Below are 21,289 nucleotides of genomic sequence, written 5' to 3'. Positions count from 1 at the left end.
TCATGTTTTCCATGGATTTCTCATTTTTCATATAGTAGGATCCATTGAAAGTATGCAACATGGGTTCTCCTTGGATGACGACTCAAATTTTACATCCAATGAGTGTTTCCAATTGAAATTTGAGTAAACCCATAGGGAGATAAGTTTAAAATACGAGTTGAAAAATAGTTTTTTCTTTTTTCCCTCTAAAATTTGATGATATAATCTAATATTATTTATTATTTCCACTATTTTTTTATAATTTTCTTAGGAGGCCCATTTTATACTTCAAAAATCCCCTAATGGTATTAGCGCTAAGAACATTATACTAGAGAAGATTTCGAAGTTTTGAGTTTCTAGGTTATATGTGAAAGTCGAATTTGCAATACATACTTCAAGATTGGCATATGGTGTTCCATGGGTTGAGGTTTGAGTATGCCTTGGAAGGAAACTCGAATTCGATATCCTGGAGGGGCAAGATGGAGGTTGTGCTAGAGGATAATGGCTTGAAGGAATTTTTTGAACAAGCAATTCCTAAGCCAACGGCTACTGATGCATAAAACATGGTCAAGTCAAAGAAGTGTGTGGTGAAGGTAAGGAAGATAATCCTTAAGGGAGTTCAAGATCATATTATCTCGAGTCTCCATGGAAAGGAAACCCCACATGCTATGTGGAAAAAATTGACAGACTTGTATCAGAATAGCAGTGATCAAAGGATGTTGGCACTGAAGGATAAACTTCATAAAATCAAGATCAAGGAAAATTTTAAGAACCACTCTAAATTTATATGTATAATAAATGGGCGAATCCCCATGATACATAGGAAAAATGGGAGGTGATTTTATCACTAATATAATATGTGTATATATATATATGCAAATCTCTCACCAGATTATATTATCTTGTAAAGCCATGGCGAATCTTTACTGAATTATAAAATCTTGTAAGATCTTGGAAAATCTTTCATTGAATAAGAAAACATTGTGAAGTCTTGGTGAATGCTTTGTTAAAGTATGAAACCATATATGATAATAATAAAACATATTCATTAAACTGTAATATACTAGCATACATGTTTGGGAAAAAGAAACATAATTTTCACTTCCTACAAACAATGTTGCAAGTTTTAGTGGCCATGTTTATCATGGTAGGAGAGATTAATGTTTTCTCTACCACTTTTGTGAAGCTACCACTTTTGCCAAGCTATCAAATTTCATTCATATTCCATAGACTCCAACTGCGAGATAAAAAGAAAACACATCAAGTTTGATTACCCCAACACGCCAACAAGGAGCAAGCCCCAACTATATAATATAATGAAATAGTAGGTATCCCAAAGGCCTGAAGGTGATCTAATGGAAAGAAGTGACCATTGTCAAAAGCCTTCCAATCAATATATAAATATATAAATTTAGATTTATTATTATTTTAATTGGAAATCTTAAATTAAATAATAAAATTTAATTATGTCTCTCCTAATCTAAATTTCTTATTAGCATAATTCACTACTTTCATACCATTTTTAACAGCGTTGTAACACGTAGATTAATTTCCTTTTTGTTGCACAATCTCCGCCTTTTAGGACAATATGGTGCAGTGACCCAGCCCCTACAGATAATTACGACAAACTAAGAATAGCAAAGAAGATGAAAGGTTGTACAAACAACATATTTTTCAACCAACTAATCCAAGATTAGTACCTTAACTTTTTCATGAAGATATCATATTGAGAATGTTTGAAAGATGGTGGGAAATATCGGCCTATCTCTCTTCTGCGAGGGTGATGCAGAAAGAGTTAAGATTTCATTGCTTTGATTTTTTTTTTGTTAAATCAAAATAACCAATATTAATGGAGATATCTGTATTTTTTTACTAAATTTTGTGAAGTGACTAAATGTAGATTTAACCATTCACCTTAATAAATTTTTTACAATATAATTTCTTAAGTCTATTTAATATCTTCATTATCATAAAAACCAACATATATCCATCTTAACTCCACATCTACCACTCTTAGAGGGATGAAATCTATTTATCCCTCCTAGCACTTGGTAGACCTGGAATTAAGATGGATCTAAGCTGATAGAATTTCCCCTTTAAATAGCTTGTTCTCACATGAATACCATGATATTACCATGGGTCAATACCATGGGTTATCATAAACCCAGAGGTTAAAAACTGCTATTAGTAATTTATACAAATTAGTAAAATTAATAATTGATTTTTATTTTATTTTTTTATTTTAACCAAGTTAAAATGTTTAAGTGACATTGAATTGTAGGATCCATTTTTACTCTTGATCTACCAAGCCCCGAGAGGGATAAAATATATTTTCACTCTATGTTAGTTTGCATATCCCGATATTTGATCCAGAGTAAAGATGGATCTATGCTAGTTTAATTCCCCCCTTTAAATAGTCTACATTCCATGTGAATACCATGGGTCAATACCATGCCCCATTTTTATTTTTATTAATACTAATATTAGGGTTAATAATGATTTTTTGCATGGTATTAATAATAATTTGGCCCATGGTATTTGGCCCATAGGCTTCACCTAAATATAACACATTTTTTGAGTGTTTGTAAATATAAGGTGGCTTATGGAGTAAATATAAAAAATGTTTTATTTATTTACCATACCTCTCATTTATTTATATTTTTATTAATTTACCATACCTCTTTTATAAAGATGGTATTTGGATCATAGGATTCAATTAAATAAAACCTCTTTTTTGAGCCTTTTTAAATAGAAAGAGGGTCATGGACTAAATATAGAAAGAGAATTTATTCACTTACCATACCTGTAGTTTATTTATATTTTTATTTATTTACCATACCTTTGAAGTATAAAAGGAGGTTTTATTTATTTACATACCTCCACTTTATTTATATTTTTATTTATTTACATGCTTGCTTGTTCATAAATATAAGGTGACATATGGAGTAAATATAAAAAAAAATGTTTTATTTATTTACCATACCTCTAATTTATTTATATTTCTATTAATTTACCATACCTCTAGTTTATTTGTATTTTTATTTATTCACCATACCTCCACTGTATTTATATTTTTATTTATAACTATCATAAATACATTTTCTTGAAAATGAGGGTGAATGGAAGATTGTAACTCCTAATTTCAAGGGCTAAATTTAATTTTTTTACCCTCCCCTTTAAAATAAGGTGTGCTAACCTCCATACCTATTTTTTTTATAAAATAAATTTGAGGTGATTCGTAACAATGTACTATGATACAAAATATTCGCCCAATAAAAATATAAAACCCCTTAATTTAGGCCAAAGGAAAAAATTCGCCCCTAAAATTTTCCATGATAAAGATGAAGAAAGGCAAGATGATTCTGAAATACTTGACCAAGTTCACTCATTATCGGGATGAACTTGGAAGTGTTGTAATCATGGTTGCCAAGGAGGATATGGTGAGCCTTACTCTTCTTGGACTCCCAAAGAGTTGGCATAGTTATTAGGACTCCGTCAATGGTCGGGAGAAGCTGCTAGACTGGGAACAACTATGGTCGGATTTGATGCAAGATGAGGTCAGGAGGAACACCAGGGATGGTTCTTCATAAAATACTGATGATGAAGAGAACCATGCCTTAGCGATTAAGGCGAGGAAGGGGAAAGGTAAAATTTCCCATTCCAAATCAGATTCTTATCATGGAGGTAGGAAGAAGGACATGACACAATTTAAATGCTTTCATTGTCACAATACGGGACACTTTGCTACAAATTTTCCATTAAAAAATTGCAAGGAGAATTCCTCAAGAGGAGCGACAGGTGAGGTGTTGGCCTCCTAATCTGAATTGGACTTTTCCCTCATTGCATGCATGGTGTCTTCAATGATGGGAAGTGTCTGGTACTTAGATAGTGGAGCTTCATTCCACATGACTAGAAATAAAGAGTTGTTCAGTGAACTGGAGGAGAAAGATCTCAAGATTCATATCGACATGGGTGATGATGGTAAGTATAGTGTTACGGGTGTGGGAACTAATAATTTTTAGAGGGAGAATGCGGCTCCACTCAACTTGAAGAATATTATGCATGTACCCATATTGACGAAGAACTTGTTATATGTTGCCATGCTTGAGGATAGAGGCTATGATGTGATCTTTTCTAAAGGAAAGACGTTCCTTCGACACATAGCCATGTGTCAAGTAAAGAAGATAGGGATTTGAGTTCAGAATCTCGATAAGATAGAGGTAGAGGATTGTGCTTCTTTGAGTTCAAAAGAAGAAAATATGTTTAGCTGACACGTTGGCGAGTTGTGGCATAGGTGATTGGACCACTTGCATCATGGGGCTTTGAAGATATTGCAAAAAGTCTCAACCAGTCTTCCCAAAGGTATGCTTGAGCAAGTTGATACGTGGAAGGGTTTTACTTTGGGAAAATACACCAAGACTTCCTTTGGAGAAAGAGACTGTTGAGAAGAGTCTATTCTGGAGAGAGTCTATTCAGATGTGCATGGACCATTCTCGACAAAATCCATGGCCAGACATGGGTATTATGTTATATTTTTTTATGAATGTTCTCCTAAATGTGGGTATTTTTTATGAAGAAAAAGGATCAAACTTTCACAAAATTTTGTGAGTTCAAAGCAGTGATAGAGAAAGAGTTTGGCAAGAATGTTAAAGCTCTATGGAGTGATGACAATGGTTAGTATGTCTCCAATGAGTTTAATAACTTCTATGTAGTGGAAGGGATTAAATGAGAGCTGACGATCCCCCATAACCCTCAATAGAATGGGGTTGCCGAGACGAAGAACAGAAGCATAGTAGGGGAAGAAAGGGCGATGTTACGTGATTATGGCCTACCACTACACTTGTGGGATGAGGCATGCAACACAACGATTTATGTTCAGAACTGTAACCCAAATTGGATACTTGAGATGAAGACACCAGAGGAGGATTATTTCGATAAGAGGCTAGATGTTGGTCACTTTAGGATTTTTAGGTCATCAGTTTATTTCCATGTGACCAAAGATGCACGGAAGACGATTGCGCCAACATAAGAGTTGGGGATCTTTGTGGGGTACATTGATACACCCCACAATTATCCGGTGTACATGTCGACCAGTCAATTGACAGTGGTTCGCATGGATATGAGGTTCGATGAGGAGAAGGCCATGTGAGTATCCGTTGGGAGGGAGCTTGAGCTACATGCGGATGGAAGATTTTAGCTCCTAAGGTTGGGGGACCTCAGATTTATGTGGAGAAGCCACATGCAGAGGTTTGGAGAGTGGATACATCCACTCAGGAAGAGTCTTCCAAATAGGGAAGATAACACACTAGAGAGGCTGACAGATTGTTGGATGATGCCTGGGAGAATGTGGGAGCACCCTCTTCTCAGTGCAGACAGAGGAGGTCACCAGAGTGGTACACTAGATACATGGCACTTATGGGTTCATGTGTTGTGACAAAGCCATATTCCTTTCAGGAAGTAGTGCAACAACTGGTTTGGGTTGATGCGATGGTGGAGGAGTATGAATCCATAGGTTGAAATAGTGTTTGAGATGTTGTTCTGAGACCGAAGGACAAGTCACTTGTGAGCTCCTGTTGGCTTTACAAGGTAAAGCAAGTTGTAGATGGTAGTGTGGAGAAGCATAAGGCCAGATTTGTGGACCGTGGCTTTTCACAGGTAGAGAGGATTAACTATGATGAGACCTTTGCTCCTGTTGCAAGGTACTCGTCAATCAGATCTATTTTGGCACTATCAACATAGATGGGTTGTAAGATCCATTAGATGGATGTAAAGATTGCCTTCCTCAATAGCATGATTGAGGAAGAGGTGTACATAGAGCATCTTGAAGGTTTTGAAACCTTGGACCGTGAGTCACATGTGTGCTAACTCAAGAGAGTGTTGTATGGGTTGAAGAAAGCACCTCGTGCTTGGTACACCGGGATAGATAGCTACTTCACTGGGTTGGGCTTCATGAAGAGTGAAGCAGATGCAAACTTGTATCACATAGTCGTGGAAGGTAAGTTGTTGATCATTGTACTTTATGTAGATGATCTCATAGTGATAGGTGATTAGAAGCTCATCAAATATTGCAAGGAGGACCTTGCAAGAGAGTTTGAGATGAAGGACATGGGGCTCCTGCATTACTTTCTTGGCATGGAGGTATGGCAGGGAGATGGGGAGTTGTTTGTATCTCAGGGAAAGTATGCCAACGAGATACTCAAGAGATTCCACATGGGGAGAAGTAAACCCATGGGGACTCCTCTAGCTGGTAACTGGAGGAAGGAGGATGTTACTTCAGGGGAAGTAGTGGGAGCTATTGTTTACATCCATCTTGTGGGTTAACCATCTTAGTCAAGAGATGGTTAGGTCTACCAGGCTGTATTAGAAGGCAGAAAAGCATGTATTGAGATACCTCAAAGGCACTACTCAGTTTGGGTTATGGTAAAAATAGACAGAGGGATTGAAGCTTCAAGGCTTCACCGATGTAGATTGGGAAGGGAGTCCATCTGATAGGAAGACCAAATTAGGAGGGATCTTACGTATTGGGTCAGCGATCGTTTCTTGGTACAAAAGGAAACACAGATCAGTTGCTCTCATATCAGTAGAGGTAGAGTACATGAATGCAAGTCAGGAAACATGTGAGGCTATCTGGATGAGGAAGATCTTGGTTGGTTTCTTTGGTTAGTAGATGGATTGAGCAGTGATTTATTGTGATAATCAGATTTGTATCAGACTCTCTGAAAATCTAGTCTTTCATGATCGTTCCATGAATATTTATATTCGATATCATCATCTCAGAGATTCTGTATTGATTCGGATCATGTTGTTAGATTACATTCTCACAGAGGAGCAAGATGCTAACATCTTAACAAATGCATTGTTAAGATGTAAATTCGAGTTTCATATAGATAGGATTGGGGTAGTTGATAATCCCTTTCTTTTTGAGAGGGAGTGTTGAGAAATGGAAACAAGAAATTCCAGTTTAATTTGTCCTTGAACTAAAATGTGAATTAAATTTGAACTTTATTCTCACAGCAACTTAAAATTAGTTAATTAAGTTTATTAAACTTACTAACTTAGGAAATTAGTGTTGCAAGTCTTTTTGTCATCATGCATATGTTCTCCCTGCTTTGTAGGAGTCCAATATGAGTTGCAAAATAGAAGACTCAAGTTCATGAGTCAGTTCAATTAAATTAGTTCTCAAACTAATTGAGAGAACTAATAGTGGGTTAACAGTTAGTGGTGTCACTAATGAACCCCACTAGTGCTACTCTAGTTAACTAAATATTTACTCATTAGAAGCTCATGCACGTCGATTCTAAGAAAGACCCAGTTGAGACTAGAGTGCAAGGACAATGTGCTATTTGTTTTAGATTTTTATGAGTTGCATTGACAGTGCATGCATTTAGGAACTAACCCTTCATGGATTGTGCAGTTTTCAGAGGCTTTATTTCCCTTTAAATACAAAATATCCTCCATAGGAATTACATATTGGAATAGAGACTTGGAGAGCTTTTGAAGAGGCTAAGCTTTGGCCTTGAGCTTTCTTATGAGTTGGAGATTGAATTTTCTGAGTGTTTGGATTTCTCTAGAGAGAACAAGCATTGTAATTTCATATTGATTTTCCATTTTGATACAAAAAAATAGTGGGGTTTTGAGCTATGGATTTCCCCCGATATTTATAGTGTTATGTGCCTTTGATTCTCTTACTCTATTGATTATTATTTTCTCGATGTTTATGGGCTTCCACTGTAGAGAGTAGAAGTAGATTCTTGTCTCTTTCTTTAGCAAATTGCATTAGCTTTTGAAGCTACAGGATTTTCTACACTCCTTACACAAGGATTGTATTTTTCGTCATAACATAGGGCATCTTCAACATATTGAAGATTATGTGCCTGCCAAACTTTAATATAAAGTAGAAACAAATAAAAATATACAAAAGTTTGAAGTTAATTAAATCAAAATAATGTCATTACAATGGAAGCATCAAAACATTAGGTTTTAGACATCAAATACCCAATCTTAGTTAAGGTCATAATCAGCAAGGGTCACATCTTTTTACTTACTAGACTTCAACTTCTTACGAGGGTTTTGTCATAAACTCTAGACTCCATCTCCGAGACACAAAGCCTTAGATGCTAGAAATAACAGTTCAATCATAGTACTATACATATAAGGATTCAACATATTCTCTTAGAATTTACATGTCATACTTTACTAGTTTTTGTTGCAAGCCCTAGATTTTATTGTTAGCATTATGATACAGGTGTTGTCCTTGATGCCAACTCACTCAAATGATATTTCTCAGTGTAGTAGAAAAGAATTACAGATTAGACTATAAAGAATGAAGAAAGAGAGGTATATGCAGTTTCACCATGAAAGACTAGCGTATACACGCGAATTAACAAACCAAAAGGTGCGTATAATGTACACACACATTTTCACAGAATGAAAAGCGTGTATATCTTGGAAAACTAAGTTTTGGTCCAAGGTATTTGGTCCATGGTATTTTGATCCATGGTATTGGTCCAAGGTACTTGGTCTGGGGTATTGACCCTAGGTATTGGGTCCAAGGTATTGGTCTTAAGTGGTTTCGGTCCATGGTATTGAAAGGCCTAAAACTATATAAGGAGGAGAATATCATTAGGCCAATGTGTGCAAGGTGTGAAAGTATTGAATATCTGATGAAGTGTGATATCTAATATGTAGGTTATGGGTTTGTGAGGCTTTGCTTGATCTGAACCATGGATGCACTTATGTGGATGATGATGGATGATGGATCGGGATCTTAAGGCTTGGAATTTTTTATCATTATGTGGTTTGATCATGGATAGACTAGATATGAATTACTAACGCATATTTTATTCTATAAATGTTATGATCTGGGCATGACTGATGTCTGGAATAGTTGCAAAGTTATGAGTAAATATTCACAGATTTGTACGCGAGTTCGATTTGGTAGAAGCACGTATACATGCTGGTTCGGATCATCAAGGTGGTGTATACATTATGAAATATGATATCTGAATTTGCAAATGGTTCTAGTAGTTGTTGTAGAGTTTTGGGTTCTTCTCTGTGTTCTGGTGACAGGTATTTAGTGATTTAGTAGTGGGTGATTCAGAGTTTGATGATTGAGTATTTAATGATTGGTTAATGAAATAGTTGTATTGCAGTGGTAATTGGTTTTGAGCTTTAATGTTGTTGGTGGGTCCAGTATGAAAATTAGATGAAACGTGGCCTTCAAATTATGGTGTTGTGTTCCAAGAGTATCCAGTCTGAAAATTTATGAAACGTGGTCCCTAGAGGAAGAGAGAAGGTCGTAGCCTTCTACAGGCCAGTGCCTACGTACTGGTAAACATATCAGCCAGTGCAAGAGCCAGGGGGTTGGAGCTCCGTTCCAGTAGTAGCTGGAGAATGAGTGAAGGTTGGAGACTTCAATAGGCTGATGCATATGTACTAGTAAATAGATCGACTAGTACAAGAGCTAGGGAGTTGTAGCTCCCTTCCAGTAGTAGTTGGAGAATGAGAGAAGATTATAGCCTTCTACAGGTGGGTGCCTATGTATTGGTATGAGTCTGCGCCAGTACAAGATTGTAAACAGGTTTTTCTTATATTAAAAGGAAGACAACAGGAGGTGGCTTTTGTACCGCATTGGGTTTCCACCTTATATCTTGGTGTTCATGTGTGTTTCTTATGTGTGATGGTATGTTTTGTTTTTACTGCAACTGGTTACTATTTATATGGTTAATGAAGTAATGATGCACTAATTAAAGATCAACATATGATGTATTAACTAAATCATAAGTTTGCTAGATATACGCTAGTTTCCTTAAACACAGTTGCGTGTACACGCGGGTTACCTTCATTGAAGTAGCATATATGAATTTGAGTATGGAAATCAAAAAGTTATTAATTTGCTAATATTGATTCAATAACTGAAAGCAATATTTGATCATGTCCTAGAATATCATTTTTTACTATGGTTTTGTTACAAACCCTACACTTCACAAACTAAAACATGAGTATAAAAAATTAAATTAGCATGCTCACATATACATATCTAGGATGCATTATCATTTCACATCAATATCTACTAGGTAAACCCAATATCAATATATCAAATGATTTGGACCAGGTTAGGGTTTCGATCAAATAGACAAATATACACGTAGGTTTTCATTTCTAGGATAATATTACAAAAGTTTTCTTAATGAAATCTAAATCACCAAACCCTAAAAATATAGGGTTTCATTTAGAAATTAACAACAAACCCAAAAGGACTTCAAAAGAATATGACTTCATTATATGTTCAAGATTTTATTAATAATCCCTAAGTAAACTAGGGTTTCATTATCAACATTGCCATAACCTTAGCATTAAGAGGCTAGGGTTTTACAGTGAACCCTAAGGGTTAGGGTTTTACAAGAATAATCAAATGAAAATAGATAGTATAACAAGGGTAAATTCAATCTAATGATTAGTCACCCTAACAATAATTTATATGATTCAAACCCTTAGATGTAAATATGTCAGTAATGTAAGTCAAATTTCAAAAGAGAATGATCATATATTTCTATGAAGAGAGCCTTGTAACAAAACCTTTAGTTTATGACATACCTTGAATTGGTCTTTAAAAAATCTTGTAACGCATCAATATTGAAGGGATTCCTTTGAAACAAAACTTCTTTGATGACTCAAATATTTCCTTTGAAGTTTCCTCCATATTCTCTGTGTATTCTACAAAATTTCCTACCAAGGAAAATATAAATAAAATCTTATTAGTACAGAATACAAACAAATCTTGATATGAGGAGGAAACCAAACATGAAAGTGGAAACAAGGAACAAGAAATTTATCTATTGGAAAAATGGTGGAGGCTCCCTCCTAATCTAGTTCTTTGAGGGATACCTATGCTTTAAACAACTCAAAAATGCTCTAGCAAGATATATTAGACCTACAAATTCTAGAAATCAGAACATAAAGGAAATCATTTAGAATAGAAGACCAAGAAGGATATGTAATAGAGGACTTAATATTATAAATCTTTGAATTCCAATTATTCAGTCTTGTTCTTATTAGGTGGAGCTTCCTTGATAATATTTGCATGTTCTCTTTCTCTCATCTTATTTATTGGATTCTCAAGACATTTAATTTTGTAGTGTCCCATCTTATGACAATTGTAGCATTCAATATTTGATAGATCAACCTTCTTCCTTGGCCCTTTGAACTTCTTTTATATTTCCTTTTTCTTGTGATGAGAAGAGTAGGAATTTAAAGTGCTATCTTCTTCACCCTCCTCCTTGTTTTTACTAATGAAATGTGGCCTTATTCTTGACTGCAGGCATCTCACATTTTTTCAAAGTTTGGTGTATCTTTCCAACTTATAATTCGTGATGCAAGTGAGCTTCATGATTTTGGTTGATATTGTAGTGCAACAATAACGAGTTCTTTCTCTGGTAAAACTTCATTTATAGCTTGGATTTCATATCTTATTCTAGACATCCTTACAAAATATGATGACATGGTATCATATTTTTTCATCTTTATTGTCCTTAGTTCATTATTGAGGTTAGCTATTTGACCAAAATAACTGAGATAGAATAACCCAGTCAAACTCTTTCACTAATAAAACTGAGATAGAATAAGAACTTAAACCTGACCAAAATAACTTCCTTCTCCACCAATTCAGCCTTCTAAGATGAATCAACAATCTTCTATAGTCTCTTCTTGTCCAACAACTTCAACCCAACTTCAACCCATAATTTCCGCTCCCAACAACTCTAGAATTTTGACTGAGCTACAATACTGCAATTTCGGTCCTTCCAACAACCCAGCAACTTTAGACATGTGAGACAAAGAGAGAAAATTTTGAATTCTTATGCTTGACCAATACTTACTTCTCCTTCACTAGGGTTTCCTTCCTTATCCTTGAATTTCACACCTTTTTTTGTCTCTAGCTACTGCAAATCGAACTTGTGATTGATGTGCTTCAAATGAGGTTAAGTTGCTTCCTTTGTATAGTATATTTTGTCCCAAAATTAGGCCAACTTGTCTAGGTTGACTCCAATTTGGTGGAGGGGACCTAAAAGACCTATTTTACGGTAAAATAATTTTCTTTCTTGGTAAAAGAAGCCTAAGAAGGGTCTTTTGCATATTGAAAAATACAAGGACACTTGACATAAACCCTAGAAGCCTACCATGGAGGCTTTGACCTAAAAACCATTGACCCAAGCATGAAATTCATATTTATAATAAAATTTATTATTCTTTGTTTTGACAAATACATTACATCATGACTCAAATACAATTATGAATATTGATATTAGTTACATTTTTCAACAAGTTGTCTAATGTTTTTATGACCTAACCTTGCCATCAAACATGCGTATGGAGTGTACTTTATAGTGGATGTGAACCAACAATGAAAACAATTTTATCCACAACTCCATGAGGTAGAGAACATCATGTAGAAGAAATTTTGGGAGACCAGGTGGATTGAGCTTGATGGTGCCAAGCCCTGATGGCTTGAGTTTTGACTTATCTACAAAGTAGAATGCTCCATCAACATTATTTGTGAATTCTTCAACGAAATATATTCTAAAATTAATGTGTAAATTTTTTCATGAATCAAGAAACCACACATCTTTCCATGAAGTGTTGAAAATACAACAAGAAAATCTCAGTTTGACCTTGCCTTGGTCAAACTAGAGAAAATTCGAATTTACATTTCAACAGAAATATTGGAGGTAGTTAATTGAGGTGACATGGCACTTGTCACTCATTTAACTCAGTTAATTCAAGTTGGGGAAGGTTGAGTTCAGTTCAGTATGATTGATTTATAATTTTTAGAAATGTGTTTTAGTTAAATTGATTTATTGTCAGTTAAACTAGTTTTAACTTTTGTAGGAGCTAGTGGAAGGTCAAGTTGTGGACCGTGACTTCAGTCACACTCAGGGAAAATTTTAGGCGCTAATATGCTTAGGTGGGCTAATTTTTGATACTTTTTCCAAAAAGAATATTTGCCAATTTCCATTTTTTCTAAAAATTACTCACCCAAATGTTATAGAATAAAGTTATTTTACATTGAAAATCTCCAAAATTTTATGCAAAAAAATATAAAATAATTAGAATCCTAAATATTTTATGAAAATATCAACAAGAATTTTATAATTTGCACATTATGGACAACTATGATTCACCAAGGTTTCTAAACTCTAAGATAAACTCACATCCTTAAATTTTTCCCTTGTCACACTCAATGATGATCCAGTTAACTGATCAATCAGCCCAAAATAATTGTTGTATGCAGAGAATTTGAGTTACCCAGCTGAGATGGAGTTTCCAAGGAAGCGTACTATCAATTTTATACTATTCCAATGTGTACAAGTGGAAAATTTAGACATAGGATGAGCCTAGAGGAATTGCACAATCCAATTTAGGTAATTTATCAAATAATAGGGGGTAATTTCCTTAAGGAAAAACACAAGGAAATAGGAGCTTGGAGGGCTTGAAAATTAGCTAAGTGTTGACTAGAGTCCATCAGTAGGCAGAGAGATAGAATATACACTTGCAGGTTGTGCTCAAACTTGAGCAATCATATTTATTCATCTCTATTCTTTGATTAATGAAATACAAATAGGAAGGTGTTTTGAGCAATGGTTTTCCCCTAGATAAATCTCTATGCATGTGTGATTTTTCTTGTTTCATGTCTATGATTTGTCTTATATATTAGGCATTGAATTCCAAAGAGCATTACAATAGCTTTGAGTCTTGTGATTTAGAAAATTTCATGAGCAGTTTTGAATCTACAACCTAATTTCTACATGGTCTCAGAGCAGGGTTCACATTAGAGAATGCACTTCAAAGTTGGTCTTCAAGAGTTCAATTTTGGAGATTAATGTTGCAGATTTTCTTCAGGACTGAGAAGATGGCATTCAATAGAAAAATGCTAGACTATGCCTCAGAAGGAACCTTAAATTTTGTTGCATGGAAGGATCACATGGAGGCAATATTGGATGACAATGGACTACTATTATAAACCAAGGAAAATGTTACATAACCACCGAAATCCGATTCCCATAACCATGCTCAATGGAAGAAATATGTAACCAAGGAACGAAGAATCTTATTAGAGGGATTATGAGATCACATCGTCTCAAATCTCAATGGAAAAGAAACTCCATTCATGATGTGGAAATCACTAACATATTTGTTCAGGATTAGTAGTGACCATAGGAAGTTGACACTCAAGGATATACTTCAAAGTATTAAGATGCATAAGAATGACATAATTCACCAGTATCTGAGCAAGATTACATAGTGTTGCAATGAACTTAGTGGAGTTAGGGTTAATGTGCGTGAAGAAGACTTGGTAACCTTAGCCCTTCTAGTCCTTCCCAAGACCTGGCATAGCTATCAAGATTAGGTGAATTTGAAGGAGAAACCATCAAGTTGCGAGCGTTTATGGTCTAACTTTGTACATAAGGAAATAAAGCAGAATACCAAAGATGAGACTTTATCCAAGGGTGATGATGAAGAAAAATTTTCATTGGCTGGAAAGGAAAAGATTGGAAAGGTAAGAAACCTCAATCCAAACTAGAATCCAGTAAAGGGAGCAAGAAGAAAGATATGTCAAAAACCAAATGTTTCCATTGTCATGAATTTAGGCACTATGCCACAAACTATCCACACAAGAAGAAAAGCAAGAAGACCTTAAGAGGAATGATAGGTAAATATTTGGCTTCACAGTTTGAGCTTGAATTTATCCTCATTGCATGCTTGGAAAGCACATTGATGGGGAGAATATGGTAATTGGACTTAGGTGGCTCATTCCACATGAAAGGCAATAGATATTTTTTTAGTGACCTGGAAGGAAAATATTTGTAGATGCACATCAAGACATGGAATGAAATAAGGTATAGTGCGATCAAGATTAGTACAGTCACCTTTCAGAGTGAGTCTGGCTCCCCCATCAGGCTCAAGGATGCCATGTTCATGTAGGGTCTGAAGAAAAATCTTATCTCTCTTACAGTTTTGGAAAATTGTGGTTATGATGTGATCTTCAGCAAAAGAAAGGAATTCCTGAGACACAGCCACATGACAGGTGAAGCAAATTAGGGTTCGTGTGAAGAACCTATAAAAAAAAGATGTGGAGGATTGTTGTACATTGAGCACAAATGTTGAGAAGGTTAAAATCTATGATTTTTGTGAACATTGGCATAAAAGACTTGGTTTTTTCCATCATGCTGCTTTGAAGATCATGCAGCAGATAACCCATAACACCCTCATCCCACATCTACCCAAGTAATTGACCAACTAGCGTAAACATGTGACGAGAGGCCACTATAATGGGTTTCAACCTCCTAGGTGACTTTAAGGGAGTAGAATCGACAGAAACACGCAACTCAAAGATTCAACATCAGCAACAAAATTCTTAGGAGCCAACCCAACCACTCAGGTAACCATCCCCTGATACCAAATAAAGTTTTAGACTAATAAACCCGCAAACACTCCCTTGATATGGGAAAACATGCATCTAGGAGGCTCCCGACATTCCCACATCATGGGTCTGCATGAGTCCAGGGACTTTTCTGCCGAGTGCTGTGTCTGAGTCTCTGAGATTTGAGCCATTTTTTAGGCCTATAACCCAATTCACTGCCCAAAACTCAATGAAAATTTCAAAAATGAATTTACACAACATAGCAATGATGCATTTGCAGAAATAAGGACAATGTCTAGACTGGATCCCTACTAGTCGTGACAGACATTTCTTCAAACATGTCACAAATATGTAATCTACAGGTGTAAACAACAATTTTGAGCATCAGGTTTTCATACTTATATGAGAATCACTAAGAAGAATTGTTCCCTTATTTCATTATATGCATTATCATCTATTAGATCAAAGATACATTTTTCATTCATTTACATATCAAAACATGAGGAGATCCATACATCATCACTATCATAATGCATGCTTATAACCAGCACAATAAAAATAGAAATATTAAGGATACATCAGCCATAGAATCCACATATAAATCAGTACATTTACACATGAGTATCAAGGAATGAACCTTTAGTTAATGATTGTAAAAACCAACCTAGGATGCGACTACCACATTCCACCTGACCATAGAATGGTTGAGACAATTCTCTCTTCATCCATTCACCCTCATGCCATATTCCAAGCATGAATATGGGACTCAAACCAAAAGAACCAACCAAGGCATCCTGAGGCTAAACCACCTCACCATCATTAATAGAAACCAGACTTTACCACAATCCACACTAGATCACTAGGCTAAAATAATAAACATGTAATAATAGGGTTTACCATGATCTCCACCAGATCACTAGCCAAAACAAGAATGGATGCCACTGTATTTATCCACCTACATGGTGAGGAATTTTACTATCTCCTAGTCTTGCAGGCTTTACCTAAATCCACAGTCTGATCTAGGGATCACTAGGCCCTAAACTGAGACTCCACCCTCTAGGATTTACCTTATATCCCATCATTCACTGGCAAGGATTCCTAGGCCTAATCAAGGGCAACAACCTCTAGGATTTATCGTATATCCCATCATTAACTGGTCGAGGATTCCTCGGCCCACCGAGCCAACACAAAATCTGGCTTTACCGCAACCCATAGTCTAGATCAGGGGTTACGAGGCCGTGTGTTCTATTATTTAGAGATCCATCTCACTTAGCTTTGAATCCATCCTAAAATCCATCTCAACCAAAACATAAGAACCCCATTACACCATGGCTATTGAGAAATAGCAAGGCTAGGCTGAAAGCACTGTCACACATGGAGAAACCCATGCCACAACAGCAAAGAACCACATGAAATACCATGCATGCCAAATCTATAAAGGAAAACACACATGCAAATAAATACCTACAAAGAATCATGTTGTAGCTTCTTGATCTTGCTCTTCCTTGCTTTCTCCTTCCTTCCTCTTGCCTCCTTTTCCTTTCTTGATCCAATGCCAAAGTGCTCCAAGAAAAAAATTTGTCCAAGAATGAGAGAGAGAGGATAGTGAGAGAGAGATCCAACACTAAACTAAAAAAATGTACCAATTGATATTGAGAATCCTTTTTATCAATTAGGCCTGTATTTTCTTCATTTTCCATTATTTTCCTTCATTTTTCTCCTCACATGCAACCTGTGACCTTTCACCTTCCCTTTCTCCTAATTTCCATCATTTTCATAAATAAATGTGCCAAAAATTCCAGTTTCTTTTCCAAAGCATTAGCCATTGCATTTGCCAATTTCCTTAGCTATAACAAACCAATGAACACCCACACAAGGATGTCTTTCCCAACATTTAGCTTGGAATAAGTGTCCCATCAATCGTGGTTATTATTTTTCCTTTCTTAACTTTTATTACATGAAATTTTCACCAGGACTGTTACAGAACCCTCCCCCTTGGGGGACACTATTCTCGGTGTTCAACAACACCTATACCTCAACAAAATAGCTAAAAAGAAAACATACTTCCCATGGATATTTATAACATAGCTCGATGCAGTATGTACAATGATTATCTTGCTAAAAAGCAAATGAACATGATAACATGACAACATAACAACATGAAAAATATAATGACATGACACCCATACCACTTATTGGAGCTCTATAACACAACTCGTGGTGGTATTTACACCCATTTACATATGTACATATATCAAAAATCACTAAAACATGTACCAAAAACATATACCAAACATCATACTAAAAACTGCTTTGCCTCAATAGGCAAACAATGAAGGATACATAGCCCACATATGATCTGCCATCTCCCATATAGGTTCATCGGGCCCAAAGTTCTTCCACTACACTTTAACATACTCTATTGTTCAATTTCTCTACAATATACACTTAGGCTCTAGTTGGAATTCTCCATCTAGCTCCACCTCCAATACAGACCAGTCAATCACATGATCAACATATTTTACATACTTCTTAAGCAATGAAACATGGAAAATATCATGGAATTTTACTATAGGAAGTAGTTCAAGTTGTTAGGATAGTGTCCCAATCCTCTCAATAATCCTCAAAGGTCCACAAAACCAGGGTGCAAACTTCGCACCTGGAACTCCTTGAAAAATCCATTCTGATCTTCATAGTCCTTCTACCTATCATGTGTTGTCTTTAGATTTTTGTTGATTACCTACATTTCCTAGTCTATGTCTGTCAGCATGTCTAGTCCAATCAACACCTTGTTTACTGAATCGCTCCAACTGATTGGAGTATTTTAACTATGCCCATGCAATGCATCAAACAAACTCATCCTCAAGAATTATTGATACCCGTTATTATAAGTGAACTATACTAGAGGAAGATACCCTTCATACTTTCGGTGTTGATGCATCAGTACATCCTCAACATGTCCTTCAATATTCTATTGACCCTCTCTATCTGTGCATCTGTCTGTGGATGATAAGTTGTACTGAAGGCTAACTTTATGCTCAAACCTGCAAACAACTCCTTCCAAAACTTGGAAGTGAACTTTACATCCCTGTCTAACACTATTTTATTTGGAACACCATGCAATATAACCACATCTCTAATGAATACATGTGCTACATCGCTAGCTAAGAATATAGACTTCATTGGAATGAAGTGTGCAACCTTTGTCAACCTGTCCAAAACAACCATGATAGAATCATGTTGCCTCACTATCCTCAGTAATCCTGTGATAAATTCCATGGAAATTACGTGCCATTTCCATTCTGAAATCACAATCAGCTGTAGAAGTCCACTTGGATGCCTACACTCTACCTTTACCTGCCACAAACTTGGCTACAATGCAAACATCTAGCCACAAACTCAGCTACATCCCTCTTCAAATTCGGCCAATAATATATTTCTTCAATACTGTCAGTGTCTTCTGATAACCTAGGTGACCTGAATATGGTTGAAAACTCCCTTAAGATAACCTTCTTGAGCTCATTGTTGTCTAACACATATATCGTGTCTCTAAACTTGATCAATCCATCCACTGTAAGATAATAGTCGACATCCTGTGCACCTGCACCTATACCACTACGCGTACTTGTACCTATACTACTACCTGTACCTATACCTATACTCTATTGCAACCTATGCACAATCTCCATATACCTGACATCCAGTTGATCTACCTGCAAGATCTTATCGTATAGATCTCTCCCATATTAGCTCATAGTTGCTATGTGATTTACCTATATCTGCCTGCTAACAGCATCTACGACCCTGTTCTCCTTTCCTTTGATGTATCTGATCTCAAAATCAAACTCGTTGATCGTGGCAAACCATCTAGCTTTCCTGGCATTCAGATTCAGCTAGTCAAACAAGTATCTCAACCCACTATGGTCACTCATCAGTACAAACCTCCTACTAAGAAGATAATTCCTCCACATATTCAATGTATGTATGATCGTTGCTAGCTCAAGATCATGTGTTAGATAGTTCTGCTTGTGCTCATTCAACTTCTGTGACTCATATCACACTATCTGTCCTTCCTGCATAAGGACTCCACCAAGTCCTCTCTTACAAGCATCTGTACATAATACAAATTGTGTGTATGGATCTGTGATATTTAACACTGGAGCATGTGTCAACAACTGCTTTAGCTCCTCAAAACTAGTTGCACATTCTTCTGTCCATTCAAAATTCTTACCTTTCCTTTGCAATGATGTAATAGGATAAGAAATCTATGAGAAGTTCCTAGTAAACCTCGTGTAATAACCTACGAATCCCATGAAGGATCTCACCTCATCTTCATTTCTAGGAGCTACCCACTCCATGATAGCTCTTACATTTTTTGGATCCACTGTTATTCCCTCCTTAGAGACAACATGTCCCAAGTAGTGTACCTGAGTCTAAAGAAATCACACTTGATGAGCTTATCACACAATTGATGCCCTCTCCACAACCTCAATGCTATTTCCAAATGCTCAACATGGTCTTCCTAATTTTTAGGATATACTAATATGTCATCAATGAACACAATAATGAACCTTTCCAAATAGGGATGCAACACATTATTCATCAAACACATAAAGATAGATGGAGGATTAGTCAAACCAAATGGAATTACAACAAAGTCATAATGCCCATACCATCTCTAGAAGGTTTCCTTGCAAATGTCCTCTTTAATGCATACCTGATGATATCTGAATCTCGCATCAATCTTCAAAAACACTTATTCTCCCTTCAACTAATCAAACAATTCATTAATCCTTGACAATGGATACATGTTCTAGATGGTCACTTTGTTCAACTACATGTAGTCAATGCATAATTTGAGAGTAGCATCTTTCTTCTTCACAAACAATATCGGTGTGCCCCAAGGTGATACACTTGGCCTAATGTATCCCTTGTCAAGGATCTCTTTCAACTGAAAATTTAACTCTACCTACTGAGGTGTGCTTCCCCTGTCACTAACTCAATAGAAAATTCTACTTCCCTATGAGGTGGAAACTCTGAAATATTTGTGGGAAACATATCCTGAAACTATTGTAGAACTGGTTACCTACTCAAAACATTTGCATCCTCAACTTCCTTACCTCTGTTGCTAATATGCAATTCAAATAACACACAACCTTTCGTGTGACTGTGCTTTTCCTGCATAGATGTAACCATCCTAACTGATGTCGATTTCTTCTTCCCCTGTAAGACTCTTGGTTCCCCAATGTTATCTAAGCACTTAATGGATTTGTCATAACAATCCACCTTGGTATTATGAAGGTACAAATAATCCATTCCCAACAACATATTTTATGATCCCAATCGTAATACATTCAAATGTGTTGTGGTAGGCATACCATTCAAATCAAATGCACAAGCTCTTACCCAACAATGAACTCACTTCTTTGTACTTGTATCCAACTACACTATCCAAGATTATGCATGCACTTATTTATTCAAACCACACCTATCCAACAAGTCAGGACTAATATAACTATAACTAGATCCAGGGTCAATCAAAATAGAAAAAACTTGGTCACAAAGCTTATCGTCCATCTCAATGATAGAAGCATGATGGTGTGCCTATCTATTATCCAGTGCAGCATAGATATGAGCAATGCTCTGACCCACATCCCTAACATTTTGTGCCTCCTGTGCACTATATATCTAAGGCCTATCACGCCTATTCCATGGAAAATCTCTCTTAAGGTGTTGCTTACCACATGTACAACACTCCAACCATCTAGTACCATCACCTCTATGTTTCTTTTGTGACCCATGTCCCTGTCTAGCTGCATTGAACTTCTTTTGTGGTGCCACATTTTCTTTCTCTTCTACATTCTAAGGCCTTGCTCTATATGACTATCATTT

At 36.1% G+C, this 21,289-nt stretch overlaps 1 pseudogene; it reads right to left on the bottom strand.

The window, feature by feature from the left end:
* LOC149158129 (protein TORNADO 1-like) overlaps positions 1 to 21,289 on the bottom strand; it is a 56,933-nt pseudogene that overhangs the window by 6,090 nt on the left and 29,554 nt on the right.

Source organism: Pinus tabuliformis, chromosome 5_2, assembly GCF_031772625.1.
Source record: "Pinus tabuliformis cultivar Carrire ecotype Pingquan chromosome 5_2, CPIR1, whole genome shotgun sequence".
In the NCBI taxonomy this organism is placed as follows: domain Eukaryota; kingdom Viridiplantae; phylum Streptophyta; class Pinopsida; order Pinales; family Pinaceae; genus Pinus; species Pinus tabuliformis.
This window is presented reverse-complemented; position numbering and strand designations above follow the sequence as displayed.